Genomic DNA, 16,203 nt, shown 5'->3' with positions numbered 1-16,203 from the left:
AACCCACCTATTCTTCCTGCATGTAAAGTCAACAAGCTATGTCTTATCGATAGTCTTATGAATTTGTTAATAAATATCAATATTTACCTTATGAGTCTCAGGGTGTCTCCTAATTTCTCCTTTTCTATGGCTTCAGTTCAATTCTCTTATTTTGAGTCTCAAGTTGATTAGATGAGATGGCGGAATGATGAGATGGAAGTGAATCTCAAATTACCATCTTAATCTTGTTTTCTCGATCTCAAACTCCCTTGTGGGGATGTTATCAAATAAAGAGAATCCTTAAGCTTTTGTAGTAGCTCTAAGGTCAATTATGATAAAGAAGATTAAGATACATGCAGCTAAATTAGAATAAATGAATGTCCCACTTCCCTTACATGGTTAATCCATCGGGGTTCCTACAACCCTAGTCAGGAAAGTTAGCTTCTTATGCTTATGCAATAACCTATGACAATCACCAAAGAAAGCATGAAATTATTTGTATAAAAATGAGAAGAATAAAATTAGAAATCTACTATTAAATAGTAACACAAAATCTCAATAGCAATGCAAAAGTACGTAATAGAGTATAACAGAACATCAAAAGATGTTAAAGAATGTAACCTAATAAAAGATAAACCCTATGGTATTTATAGTATCTAAAAAATACACAAAAATTCTAATAAAAATGGAAAAGGAAAAGTTATGTTGGCATATGGTACAACTCTCTCATCCACTCGTATGTTCTCCTTACGAGTCACATCGGGCCTCTTATATGTTCTACAATATTTGATTTTCTAGGATTCAACTTTCTGTTCTTCTTACGACTTTTGCTCATGAGTCGTACCTTGACCATACGACTCGTGGAATTCACTCATATCCACCTAGGACTTGTTCCTTTCATCCTCTGGGCATTGGTCTACTTATGGTTTACCCATACTAGTCATACTCAGACTTTGGACTAGTATTCTTCTGAGACTTCAACTCTAAATAGCTACTTTAGGTTCTGTTTTCTTGAAAAGTCATTCTTTAGATTCATATTTTCATCGTACGCCTCATATCCTTAGTCGTATGTTCTTGTCACTTAGTTTTTCTTCCTGGCTTTGGTTTCTATTGTTTTTACGAACCTACCTAAGAGTTGTATGAGGTGCTGATGACTCGTATGGTGACTCGTATCATCTACAAACTTTGTCTCTTTTAGGTTTTTTCTTCCAGTTTTATCCCAATACTATCATGGACTTGTTTCACCTATAACAAGCATAAAAACACATCATATCTACTAAAACAACCTAAGTATAGGCATAAATTTGTTGTTTTAAGCGTCAAAGGTGTCATGTTTCAATAGTGAATCAACACTCTCAACTTAGAATTTTGCATATCCTCAGGAAAAACAAAAATAAAAAACTTAACACATACGACAATGCTTAAACAAGAGGATCCTAAGATACCTACAGTAGTGACTTTTCAATTTAGTTTACAACATCTTATTTCGCTCCTAATTTTAACTTTTCAAGACTCAAATTGTGTATAGCGATTTAGTACAGAAAGAAACACAAGGGAACCCAGTGATGGCAATATATTAGTAATAAACAACTAAGTATATACAACTCATATTAACCGAATAGCCTAGTAACCTAGCAATATATCCCATGTTCCCTCAAAATCAAGGAAATCACATTCACGAAATATGGATTAATCAATTTCTTTAGGAATGTAACAAGTGATGCTCTTGCTCACAAAGAAGTATCGCCGGTGTATACAAAATTTCATACCCTTGACCTTATACTCTCTTCCTAAATTTATGGACACTCGAGGTAGGATCACTAAAGGAATTTATTCATCTTGTAACATAGGTTAGGGGCTGGTATGGAATCCTTTTGGGATTTTAGTGATTATGCCTCATCTTGACACTACGTTTTATATATGTGAGTTAATGCTAACACATTTGAGGCTTTTAACTAAGAATAATTTAAAAGTCTAAAGAAATTTTATTTTTTTTATTGTGTTATGTTTGATTTTGCAATAGAAGCTATGATGCAAGAGAACCAACAAGGATAGAAACAAAGTAGTTGAAATCTGAAGTAATTTGAAGAGAAGCATGGATGACGACATATCTGATAAGTCCCTAGCCCTAGGATAAGATATTAGCTTCATCGTCATCCTCAGATAGAGAATGCACCTGGGTTAAGAGTTGTGATGACATTTTGTGATAAGCCATCAAGGAGCTGATAGGTCGTCAAAATTATCGTTGGCCGAAGGCAGAACATAAGAGCTGAGGTAGAGACTTCGCAGCATTCGTGATAAGTCATCAAGAAGTTAATAGGAAGTCACAGTTTGTCATTAGCCTAAAGCAATTAGTGTCAATAGCAAGGAGGAGCTGACGACATTTGTGTTAAGTCATCACCCTCGTGATTGGTTGTCACAAATGTCATCACCTAATTTGAGGGATTATTAAACTCTATGATTTTGTTTCCTTATTTAGGCTGAACTATTTAAAGTCTTGTTTAGAGTTTTCTTAAGATTTTTGAACATCTTTTGGAGACACATTTTTTATATTTTCTCTCTCGATTTTCTATACTTGAACAAGCAATTACTTTGAAGAGATTATCATCTTTATTTTGGGATTACTACTATTATCTAATCTGAGAACCTCTAGTCTCTATTCATCTTGTGGTAAGTTTATCTTTCAAATCATGAATATAACTAGTTCTTTTGATTATTACATTATGAGCAGCTAAATTCCTTTAACCTGAATTATGGGAGATAGGGTTAAGTATTGATAAGGTGCTGAGTGTTCAAAATTCAAAAGGTGGTAGGACTCCTTGATAATTCTGAGGTTTTAATTATCGTATATTGGTTGCAAATGATAGATAACACCTGCTTTGATTTGCTTGTGAAAGAAATCAAATATAGTGGGAAGTGAATTATTAACAGGGACTTGGAAGTACTAAAAACTTTCGTTTAATAATTGATGTTGTAACAAGACTGATTAACCTTAGGTAAAATCTGGTCATGAATATATATTCCTTAAGTCTGAGAGTATTAGGTATTTAAATGCTTAAGTAGGTCGAAAGACATTTAGGCATAACTTCGATAAAGATAACTTGTTGTCCTACCTACTGTGAGAATCTTGAACCACCATTAGCATCTGTCAAGTACCAAAACCCCTAGTGAACATAATTCTAGGTTTTTCATAAACTCTTGATTACTAACACTGTAGATAAAGTGACCAACATTACTTGCTAAGCTAAAAAATGCCATTTTAGGAAATATTCAGCTATCAACTGATGAAATTACAAATGACTTAAATTCACACCATATTCCCTGTGGGATTTGACCCCAACCTAGTTGGGTTTTATATTGACAATGATCGCTTACATTCTCATTAGAGAGGTATAGTTTGAGCATCATCAAAAATGGCTCCGTTGCCGGGGAATATGGTTGTATATTAAAGTTGGGTGCGCTAATTGACTGTTAGTCAAGTTTCCTAGTTTTATATTTATTTGTTGTTTTTGTTTATTATAGGTCGTTTGTAGTGTTTTCCAAGCACCAGAAGTTCTGGAGAACCATTATTACCACTTAATTTGGAACCGCACCGAATTAGAAGAACGGCAGAACAGTAAAAGGGTGACAGATTGGAAGCCTTAGCTAAAGCTCAGGTGAATGTGCAAAATGTCGGTCAACAAGAACGACATCAAAATCCTAAGGATGCAGATTTGGGAGACGAGGAGTTGCTAAATCCTGGTAACCCAAGGCCTGCAGGGCAAGTAGCTTCACTAGTACAGCGTAATATTAACAGGAATAGTCCATTTCGAGAAAGGCAAGAGCACCAGCCAGTCCGGTATGACCTCAATGATGATGATGATGGAATGGACGGAGCAGGTGTAATGGGTGCAATCATTCCTCCACAGTTGGCATCTGGGGCTAAATTCAAAATTACGAGTACTATGATTCAACTCTTCAATCTGAGAGGGTTGTTTGATGGCCTTCCTCGGGATGGCTCAAACTTACATCTGGTGAATTTTGTCACCATCTGTAAATCTTTTAATAACCCAGGAGTGGGCCAAAATGCTATTTGATTGAGATTGTTTCCGTTGTCTCTGTCTGGGAGGCAACTTTATGGATAAATGAGCTGACACCTAATTCTATAACCAACTGGAGGCAGTTGAAAGGACCTTTCCTAGAAAGGTTCTTTCCACCTTCTAAAAGGGTACAGTTGAGGGATGAGATCAGTAACTTTAAGAAGCTCCCAACTGAAGCCTTCCATGAAACCTGGGAAAGATTCAAAAAGAAGAGTACACAGTGTCCGAACCATAATATGACGGACATACACTTAATGAAAACTTTGTACAAGGCTCTTAACTCTGTGACAAGGCCAATTGTAGATAAATGCTATTGGTAGTTTGTATGTTGCTCTGACATTCCCAGAGGCTTCATAGATGCTAGAAAGAATGACCAAACAAAGTCGGGCATGGCATACCAAAGACTGTATAGTAGTTAGCCCCACTGTGTCTGGGGGTATTACTGCAGAACAATGTAGAAGATATGAGGAGCGTGACTAAGACATGGATTACCTTAAAATACAGATTGACTTTCTAACCAAGTACTTGCTATCAGGTAAGACTGAGACAGTGAAAGTTGTGGGATCTTAGGACAGAGTTGATGCTGATGCAGAAGAACAGGCGAACTATGTTAATAATTAGGAGGGTTTCTGAGGCAATAGCCAAGGAAATCAAGGTCGGAATTATTATAATAAGCTTGGGTATAAAGATAGGGAGAACGGAAATTAGAGAAATAATAATGGTAGGAGCGAGCTCTATGTCCCTCCTAAAAATTGTGAGGCTGCTACAACAAGTTCTAAAAAGATGCCCATGAAGAACATGATGGCTAAGTTGTTAAAGGGAGTGGAAGCTACTAACTATGGTGTGACTACCATAAAGACTGATATATCATTTATTAGTCAGTTGGTAAACTCGTACTCCATCGTAATCAAACAGTTGGAGCAGCAGATGAGTGAACTCTTCATAGCATTCAACTAGAGGAAAAGTGGGATGTTACCAAGTGGTCTAAAATCCACAGAATGATGGCCCATGTATGGTGATTATCACTAGAAGTTGTAAGATATTACTTGTCCCTTCGGTGGGAAAACATGTAGTTGATGAGGTAGTTGATGATGAACCAAAAGAAGGAGGTCCAGTGGAGTCTGAGAAGCTGGATAATTCTGATGATGCTCCGAAAAAAGATAAAGAAAAGGAAAAGGAGGTAGTGTTGAAAACTATCCCAAGACCACCACCTCCCTTTCCTCAACGGTTGAAGAAAAAAATTGATGATGCAAAATTCAGCAAATTCATGGTAATGTACAAGCAATTAACAATAAATGTGCCTTTGGTTGAGGCACTTGAGCAAATGCCAGGATACACAAAGTTTATGAAAGACCTTGTCACAAAGAAATAGAAGGTTAGCCATGAGCTGGAGGACAATATTTTTCATTGTGGCACTATCTCTAAAAGGTCTTTAGTGCAGAAAAAGGAAAACCCGGGAGAGTTTACCATCTCATGCACTATTAGGTCCCAGAATTTCACAAAAGCACTAAGCGATTTAGAGCTAGTATAAACCTAATGCCACTTCTGGTGTACAAGAAACTGGGTTTGGGGGATCCTACCCCAACGAACATGCGATTGGTGATGGAAGATAAGTCTGTAAAGCTACCAGTGGGCATATTACATGATGTATTGGTAAAGGTGGATGTCTTTATTCTACATGCTAATTTTGTAGTCCTAGACTTTGGGTGGATTTTGAAGTGCCCATCATCTTGGGCAGACCATTCCTTACAACTGGGAGAGTGATCATAGATATGGAGCTGAATAAGCTAAAGTTTAGGCTAAATATTAAAGAAGCACAATTAAAAATACACTCATCTATGAAACAACAAAAAGATAAGAGTGTTTTCTCAATCATGGACGTATTCTATGAAGATGGTAAAGAGGTATCAGCAGGTTGTCTTGGCGAAGTCTGAGTAGTTAGGATAACCAAGTCGTGCCGCGACATTAAATCAGGCGCTATTGGGAGGCAACCCAAAATTTTTATGTTCCAGAAAATTATTTATTTTTTTAGTTAGGTTCTAGTACAAAGAAGGTGGAATCGATGTATTCAGCCAAGTGCTCCTGATGATATTTTTTTGACGTGTTATCACAATTGTGATAAGCCACTAGATTTGGCGTCAGAGACATCAGCTTTGAGGTAGGGTCTGTTAAGGCTGATGACATTTTTTAATAAGCTATCACATTTGTGACGGCTTATTAGAAATGTCATCACAAAAAAAACCCCAAAATTAGCTGAAAGTCTGGGCCCAGGTAAAAATATCCAACCTGGCCCAAGACACTATCTTTCCACCTTTCCTCTTATATCCTCTATTTTACTTAAATTTTTATTTTCTTTCCATACTTAGTTTATTTTCTTCCTTTTTTTTCAAAGTGTTTCCAACTAAAACAAAAGAAAACTTCCTTGTGTGTGTGGATTTCCAATCAAAATCAAGAATATTTCCTTACTTTCTTTTGCTCGTAGTGAAGGTACCCACCAGGTATGCTCAAAACCTAGCCCTTCTTTTCAATAGGTAAGTGATAAACTGAGGTGAACCCAAGTTCCTAAGAAGCTTGAATCAAGTTATCTTGCAAATGGCTAAAAATCAGGAACTACGGTTTGTTGTGCAAGCTTGGGAATACAAGCTCAACTCAAAAACGAGAACCAATGGGGTCTTAGGGAGAAAGAATATTAAAAAGCAAGTTAAAGTCAAGTTAGAGTTGTATCCTAAGCTGACGAAATTCATGATAAGTTATCACAACTGTGATGGCATATCAGAAATGTCATCAAAGGTTGCTAAAAATATTGTGGGTTCTATTAAGAGCTTACGACATTTATGACAAGTTATCACAATTGTGATGGCTTATCAAAAATGTCATCAGAAGTTGATAAAATTTTTTGGATTCTATTTAGAGCCGACGATAATTGTGATAAACTATCACATTTATGATGGCTTATCAGAAATGTCATCGCACCTTAGGTCTGAAGTATGAATAAGTCCTTTTAAGGGGTGTGAAACATAAAATGATTGAAGTGTTTATGTTTATACTCTTGAGGGTCGACTAATGGTTTTTCTCTTGCTATAGGTTGTGAAATGGCACCTAAAGAAAAGTCAAAATCTACAAAGAAAGTGACTAAGGGAAGTGTACCTCAGAGACTCTTCAATGAAGAGTCTGATTATGAAGAGGAAGAGCCTTTTCTCAAGCAACAAAAGAAGAAGAAAAACCCTAAAAATCTTCCACCACCTCCACCAGTTGAAGTGGAGGAGAGTGAAGAGAGTGACACTGATCCAACAATATCTGAACATACAGCTTCCAAGCAGATGGCCTCTGAGCAACAAAATTCTGAACATGCTAAATCTGAAGAGCATGATTTAGATCATCCTGATTCTGGAGAGCATAAGTCTGGGCAACCTGAATCCACGGGACCATCAACTGAGTCCTCTTCTGCCGAGCCACAAGATGTGGAAGAATCTCCGATTAGGGAAACTATGGTTAAATACAAGAATCCTAAAGTTCGAGACGGCACTAGGTGGCAGATTCCCAAAGCTCAAAAAATTTTCTTTGATGAGCTTTGCAGAACTAACAGAAAGGATGTTAAGAGTCCAATCTTCGAAGATAAGAGAATCATTATTAAAGGGTTGAGCAGATACCCCGAGGTAGAGCAAAAATTTTATGATTACAATTTGGGATGGAATACAAGAAGAGGAAATTTATTTTGCCCTACACTAGTTAGGGAGTTCTATGCAAACTACCAAGCTCACTTGGAAAACACATGTAGATAAGGGGAGAAAGCAGCTGACCAACCTTTGTTGGATAAAGTCTTGGTACAGGGTGTAATGGTGGATGTTTCTAAAGCAATAATCAACAGGTTCCTTCATGGCCCAAACTTCACTCATCAGGCCACTTCACCTACTTTCTATGCCCAGTTGAAGCATTGAGAAAATCAAAGGTCTTGGTTAGCCAAGCTCATAGCTGATGGAGAACCAGAATAGCTGACCAACACAAGTGAAAGAATCTTCAAGGCCTTGTTGAATTCAGAGGCAAGATTTTGGTGGGATATTGTACGAACCTATTTGATGCCCACAGATAGTGATAATATCCTCGGGGATGATAGAGCAATACTAGTCGCAATTTTTATGGCTAACCATAAATTAAACTTTGGAGAGATCATCATCGAAGAGATATACAGCATATCCCTTCCCTTGTTTGATTACAAGGTTGTGTAGGGTAGCTAATATGGCCAAGATTGTAGGGTTAGAAGAACAACTCCTTGCCAATAAAAACCATAATCCTATCCGAAATAAGGAAAATCAGATGAGGCTAATGCCTGACAGGGTTGTAGGGATTCCAACTGATCCACCAGATACAGGTACCAATTTAGTGCCTAATGTAGAAATACAAGATTCCGAGACTGTAACACCAATATTTTCAGAACGAGCAGGTCTAGTGTCTGGAATTGAGACAAACCCTTTAGCTGCGGTGCCTACAACAAAATTTATCTTCAACCCTATGAATTTCAGAAGAGTGGCAAAGTAGTCCATGTGATGCGAGGCTCTACTTAAACTCTTTGACGAATAATTTGCAACGGCAGTGGGAAAGAGGGTTAAGGCTGTACTCAATCCCTACAAGGCTCTACTGGGTCGAATTGATGAATTAGAGAACCGTTTCAACACACATTCGAAAGAGAGGTCAACTCCAAAGATGGCATTATTTATAACAGACCAAGAAAAAGTAAAGGCAGAGGTTGGGAAGCTACAACAACACCACTTTATAGTGTTATAAGATTTGACAGCTATGGAGTCTAAGGAATAAATCTCGATGCTTGATCTCATAGAGGAGCCAATGAAGAAAGAGAAGAAGAAAGGTAAGAAGAAAATCAAAGGTAAGAGAGAAAGGCCCGACAGTGATGAAGAAAGAAAAGTATAGAAAAGGGCAAAAAAGAAGTCTGAAAAGGAAGAGATGAAAAAGGTGAGGATTGAGTCCTTAGTTGATAATGAGAGATGGGAGGCAGCCATCCAAGCAAGAGCCACTGGGGCCTCTACTAGTATGCCTTCAGAGACTGATAGACCAGCTACACCAGAAAAGAGTAAGGCTCCTGATGGTGATAAGGCAGCTAAGGATGCAACAACAGGGTCAGCAACCCATGACCCCCAAAATTGATCTATTCCAAGTATACTCTAATCCTAAGTATGTATTTTCATTAATTTTAAGTTGATAGTGTAGGGTAAATTATTATTGTAAAATTTTGTATCCAACTAGGCGAAATACTTGTACTTGAGGCAGTTAAATTGTTTTGTGATTTTTGTACACCTCTTTAAGTGGTCTACTTCTTTAACTATGTGATTTGTATTTAAGTGTGTCCACTGTGCATATTTGTATAGCATTAGTTATAGTAACACATTAATCATTGCTAAATAGCTGCATAAACTGAATGAGTAGTAGATTGTGATATACCTGTGTGCCAATATGTGTGAGATGTTTATTAGTTCCCTCTGTATGCTGAAACCAGAACTTGCCCGATTGGTCTTACCTAGGTTGAAGGATAGGGGTTAGGAAAGGATCATAGGTCGTTTAGATATGAGCTCACTTTATCCTATATGACCTTCCCTATGTGCATAATATCCATTTATCCCTATTGTGAGCCTGATTAGCCTATTTCTTTTTATGAAACCTATCACCTTCCCATTTAGATCACAATGAACCTGTTTTGACCCTAGTCCTTCTTGGATACTGTGTACCTTGACTTAGGTAAATGGCCTAAGTTAAGTGTGGCTATCATAGGGGTGCGTGATACAGAATGAGTATGAAGAAAGGTAGCATAAAAGAAAATAATAAAAAAGCTGGGTGTGGAGGAAAAAAGCTTGAAAAAACAAAATATTGTGAAAAAGAATAAGCAATTGTGGAAAAGACTGCACCTAACCTAAATAGGTATGATCAATAATAGAGAAGAGAGAAAAAGGCTAATGAGTGAAACCCCAAAAAACTAGTGTAGTATCAAGGATGCTTAGTCACTTTAAATACCATCGAGTATCATACCAGCCCCTAACCTACATCATAAGCCTAAGAGAAGACCTATAGTGATCCTAGCTGACCTATCTGAAGATCTGGGTGATGAAAATAAGGGCAAGCCTATGGTACTTGGCATACATTGGTTGGAACTTCATTCTGAGAGTGAGTGCTTTGATTGTCCCCATGGTTACGTATAGGATTATAGATATGAGATAAGGGGAATTTCTTTCCTATGAGGGCATACCTGATATCTTGCTAGTTACTAAGTTGTTTGGAGAGTGTAATACTAGTATATACATGGTTAATATAGATGAATTAATGTCGTATATTGGTTTCTGTTTGCATTGGTGTTCTTCATTTTTCTTGAATTGACTAACCTTCAAGAGGGTGAAAGTGTTTTGAGATAATATAGATGATTGGTTGCCAAATAAACTTTGTATTCTCTTAGTTGTGTTGAGTTGCTTGAGGACAAACAATTATTTTAAGTTGAGGGTGTTGATGTGTGAGCTAATGCTAAGATATTTGTGGCTTTTAACTAAGACTAATTGCAAAGTCTTAAGCAACTTTTGTCATTTTTGATTATTTTATATTTGATTTTGTAGTAGAAGTTATGATGAAAGAGAACCAACAAGGATGGAAGAAAAGGAGTTGAAATATGAAGTAATTCGAAGAGAAGTATGGATAATGACATTTTTGATAAGTTGTCATCCCTGTGATAAATTATCAGCTTCAGACAGAGAATGCACCTGAGTTGAGAGTTGTGATGACATTTTCTGATAAGCCATCAAGAAGCTGAGAGGTCATCAAAATTGCCATCAGCCTAAGGCAAAACATAAGAGATGAGGTAGAGACTTTATGAAATTTGTGATAAATTGTCAATAAGTTGATAGGACGTCACAGTTTGTCATCAGCCTAAAGCAGCGAGTATTAAAAACAAAGAGGAGCTGATGACATTTGTGATAAGTCATCAACCTCTTGATAGGTTGTCACGAATGTCGTCACCTAATTCGAGGGATTATTAAACTATGTGATTTTGTTTCGTTATTTAGGCTGAACTATTTAAAGTCTTGTTTAGGGTTTTCTTGAAAGTTCCAAACATCTTTTGGAGACACGTATTTTGATATTTTCTCTCTCTAGTTTCTTGACTTGAACAACCAATTACTTTGAAGAGATTATCATCATTATTTTGGGATTACTACTGTGATCTAATATGAGAATCTCTAGTTTCTATTCGTCCTGTGGTAAGTTTATCTTTCAACTTATGAATATAACTAGTTTTTTCAATTATTACATCATGAGCGGTTAAATTCCTTTAACCTAAATTATGGCACCTACGGTTAAGTCTTGATAAGGTGTTGAGTGTTCAGGATTCAAAAGTTGGTATAACTCCTTGATAATTCTAAGGTTTTAATTATCGTCTATTGGTTGCAAAAGATAGATAACACCTGCTTTGATTTTCTTGAGAAAGAAATCAAATATAGTAGGAAGTGAATTATTAACAGGGACTTGGAAGCACTAAAAACTTCCATTTAATAATTGACGTTGTAACAAGGTTGTTTAACCTGAGGTAAAATCTGGTCATGAATATAAATTCTCTAAGTCCGAGAGGATTAGGTAATTAAATGCTTAAGTAGGTCAAGAGACATTTAGTCATAACTTCAATAAAGATAACTTGTTGTCCTACCTACTGTGAGAATCTTGAACAACCATTAGCATCTGTCAAGGACCAAAACCCCTAGTGAACATAATTCTGGTTTTTCCATAAACTCTTGATTGCGAACACTGTAGCTAAAGTGACCAACAATTACTTGCTAAACTAAAAATCCCCATTTCAGGAAACATCCAGCTATCAGTTGATTAAATTGCAAACGAATTAAGTTTACACCATATTCTCTGTGGGATTCGACCCCAAGCTAGTTGGGTTTTATATTGACAATGATCGCCTACATTCTCATTAGAGAGGTGTAGTTTGAGCATTATTATCTTTACATGAGGTCCACTCACTTTTTCTTTATTTTATTTTGCCCTTATGTCTCCCTTTTTATTTTAAGAACATTTCATGGTCCAGGAGTGGCTTTCTTTTCTCACTTTTATTATTTTATTTTTTTCTTTGAATTTTCTTTTTCTTTTTTTATTTTCACCGCACCTGTCCTTTTTCGACATGCCTTTCTTCATACTCATTTTCTCCTATGGCCCCCTATAATATCCACCCTCAACTTAGAGGATTTTTCCTGAGTTAAGGTGAGCAGTGTCCAAGGAGGACAGGGCCGAAATAGGTTTATTGTAAGAAATGGGAAGGTGAAATTAGTGCATAAAAAATGGGTCCATTAGGCTAAAAATTTTGGATCAAAGGGAGTCTTATCATTTGGTTGGGTATTTAAGCTCAAGTGGACTTAGAACAAAAACGGTCTATTATCATTTCCTACTTGACTATCCTCGACCTAGGTAAAAGCAACCAGGCAAGTTCTACATTCTGATCTACCGAGAACTTAGTAATAACTCACACACAGTCTCATAGGATTATACTACTAAGTACTGATAATTAGAATGAAGTTGTTCACCCTAATTGTTCTATCATTAATCATAATGCAATTATTAGATTCACAGTTGTCGCACACACATACTCATCACACAGTCAACAAAAAATTTAGAAAGGACATCAATTTTTTTCATCATAAAATTTTTCTTTAAAAATTAGACAGTTTTTAAGCATAATCCTCCAATACATGGTATACTTCGACACGCAAGAATTTTCCTTCTATTTCATCTATTTCCAGCACACAATACGTAAAAATAAAAAAAAAACATAAACATAACATGCCAGTTCTTCAAATTTTTCAGATAGTGGCCATGGACTTCGAAACATGGCAAGTATAGCTCATGGAGACCTTGGTACACCCCCCCCCCCAATTGAAAGCTTATGAATTTTCCCTAGTGCATCTAAAAAATAAAGTACAAGGGATTGGGAACATACCTGGGTGCTTAAGGTGCCATCTCAAATGATATCATCTCATGGGCTCTCAGGTCGGGTCCAATGATCAATATCCTGAGTCCCATCAGCTATTGGGATTGTGTCAGTAATAGTGGCACCGGTTATGACTAGTGCACTCAAGGTTACATCACTCTATGGGTATACAACACCAACTTCCTCAATATCTATCTCGAGCTACCAGTTCCTACTCGCATCTCCTAAACCTTCACTACCTGGTCCTGTTTACTCTGTCGACTATCTTTCTTAGCCTTCTTCATTTCTAGCTTTTCTGTATGCTTTGTTTGTTTTCTCTTTCTTTTTTCCTCTTGAGTCACTTCTATCGGGTCTAGAATATACAAATATTATCAATATGGAATTCGGGTACACTTGACGCAACTACGGAATCTGGCATACCAGACTATCTTATAGCTTGGTAACCATTCTCTTTATCTCAGCCACCTCATCTTTTACCTTTATAACATCTAGGTTTGGCTACTACCTAAATGTCGAGTCATTTCAAGCTTAAATGCATCTAACCTCAGTTGCACCCCTCTATCTTGGTTTGCCAGCATCATTTCTATCTAGGGCTTTATGCCCCCTTCAATGTTTTGGACCTTGACCTCTAATATGCCCAGTCTCATCATAGCCTCATTCCACATAGCCTGTGAGATCATGATAAATCCATTTAGCATACCTCTGGGTGAGATGGTATAGACTATACCAGAGGAGGGGCACTAGGTATACCACAACATAAAAAATTTATGTCATCTCAGTCTGTCCACCTATCTCAACAGCCTCATCAGTCTCAGAGTGACCACTCTATCCGTACATTTTTGGGAACATGTATGCTCCTCTCCTTCTTGGCCAATGGGTTAGTGGCTTCTCTTATCAATCCCAGGTTAGTGATGTTTGTGGATTTGATCATCTCATCAATACCTGGGAGTTCTTGCACCCCGAAGCCAAACACATCTACAAAATCAGGCACGGGTATACCAGCAACACCTTCTCACCACCCACAGCTTGATCTATTATCTCCCAATCTTAGAAGTTCCCCATATCAAACTCATATTCGTCCAACCCCATATCATCCCAAAACCACATGATTTTAACATAAAATATCAAATTTTACCCCTACTTTCCATTTTAAATCAAATCTTAAGAATTAGGGCTCCAAAATGCTACACACAAGCAATTTCAACTCATAACATGTCTAAGATATGTCACATTTGCTATTTTAGCTTGAAATATAAAATATTAGTGTTTAAGAAATTACTTGGGTAATTGAGAATGTAGGTATGCTTGACTTTTAAAATTTCTTCCCTAAATTTGTGCTTAATTAGTGCACTATAATGTGAAAGAATTCGATCAAGTTGGTAAGTGCCTTTGAGTGAATTCATGCTTTAGGATATTGAAATTTGGTTAATAATAGAGGTGTGTTCGTATTTCAGATATCGGGTACTCAGCGGATACCCTATTTTGTTTTTAAATCAAGTGTTGGACCGGATAGGCCTGCTACCCCTGACCTGTTAAGCTTGGGTATGAGTTATGTGTACGACTGGTACCCAGGCTTACGAATGTTTATCTTTACTCATAAATATCTAGAACCTTACCTGTGTTTTAGAGTCGATATAACTCAGTGTAATGAGTCATACCTTATGGGTATGACTTGTTCTGAGAGTAGTAAAGACTCTAGAAGTTTATAACTGATTCTGAATTATCTTCCGTGACCTTACGACTCTTACTCACGAGTCGTACACTTAAGATAATACTCGTGAATATTTCGTATGACCTAACGTTTTGAACTTTTCCAGCCCTTTTCTACAATCTTTAGCCTTGCACATTGAACAAACATATTACCCTATTACTAAATAAGTACAAAACATGGGATTTAATGTCGCAGCATGACGTTGCTAAGTTGGAAACTCATATTTCACCAACTAGCCTCATGGATTGCCTCCCATAAAGTTCTTGATTTAACGTTGCAGAATGATGTAATTACCTTGGTTACTCAGACTTCACCAAGGTCTATCTCAAAAATCAACTTAATTTCCTTAGTGTTACCCATGAAATGCCTTACTCTTTTTCCATTCACCTTGGACGGGGCTTCACCATCCAGCTTCAATTTGAAAGAACCATATGGGAACTCTCTTAGCATAGTAAAGGAATCATACCATCTAGATTTCAACTTACTGGAAACAAGCGAAGCCTTGAATTGCAGCTCAATACCTAGTCACCCTTTTTTAAAATTCTCTTCTCAATTTTGAGATCATGATGCAACTTCATCTTCTCTTTGTAAAGTGTAGAACTTTCATATGCTCAGAGTCAAAATTCATCCAACTCATTCATACTATTCATCCTTGACTTGGCTGCATCTTACCACTCAAAATTTAGCTTTTTCAGCGCCCATGTTGCTTTATGCTCAAGTTGAACAAGCAACTGACATACCTTTCCATAAACCAACTGATAAGGAGAAGCACCAATGGGGTCTTAAAAGCTATTCGGTAACCCCATAATGCATCATCTAACTTTTGTGAAGAATCAGTCCTATTGGCATCTACTGTCATTACCAAGATAGACTTGATTTTTCTGTTGGACACTTCAACTTATCCACTAGTCTACGTATGATAAGGTATTGCAACCTTGTGTTTCACTCTTTACTTTCCAAGCAGCCTTTTGAATAGACGATTACAAAAATGTGAACCACTATCACTAATGATAGCACGTTGCATGCTAAATCGAGAAAAGATATGATTTTTCAAGAATGCAGCTACACTACGTCCTTATTATTAGGGAGCACAATTGCTTCAACCTATTTAGAAACATAATCCGCATCCCCAAAAATATACATCATGCAAAACAAACTCATAAAAGGACCTATGAAGTCTATGCCCCATACATCAAACAATTCCAATTCTAAAAAGAAGCCATAGGAAGTTCATGGAGTCTAGAGATATTCCCTTGGCATTGACCTTGATCACAAGTAGAAGTAAATTCATGTACATCTTTGTAGATTTTTGGAGAATAATTCCCATTTTTTAGGATTTTGTAGTCTATGCGGGTTCCTCATGATGACCCCCAATTGGTGAAGAATGACACACCTCAAGTATGCTCATCATCTCCACCTCAGGTATACATCTACGAATAATCCCATCTGCATAAATTTTG

This window comes from Capsicum annuum, chromosome 6, assembly GCF_002878395.1.
Source record: "Capsicum annuum cultivar UCD-10X-F1 chromosome 6, UCD10Xv1.1, whole genome shotgun sequence".
NCBI lineage: Eukaryota > Viridiplantae > Streptophyta > Magnoliopsida > Solanales > Solanaceae > Capsicum > Capsicum annuum.
The sequence above is the reverse complement of the archived record's forward strand: the minus strand, read 5'-3'. Positions refer to the sequence as shown.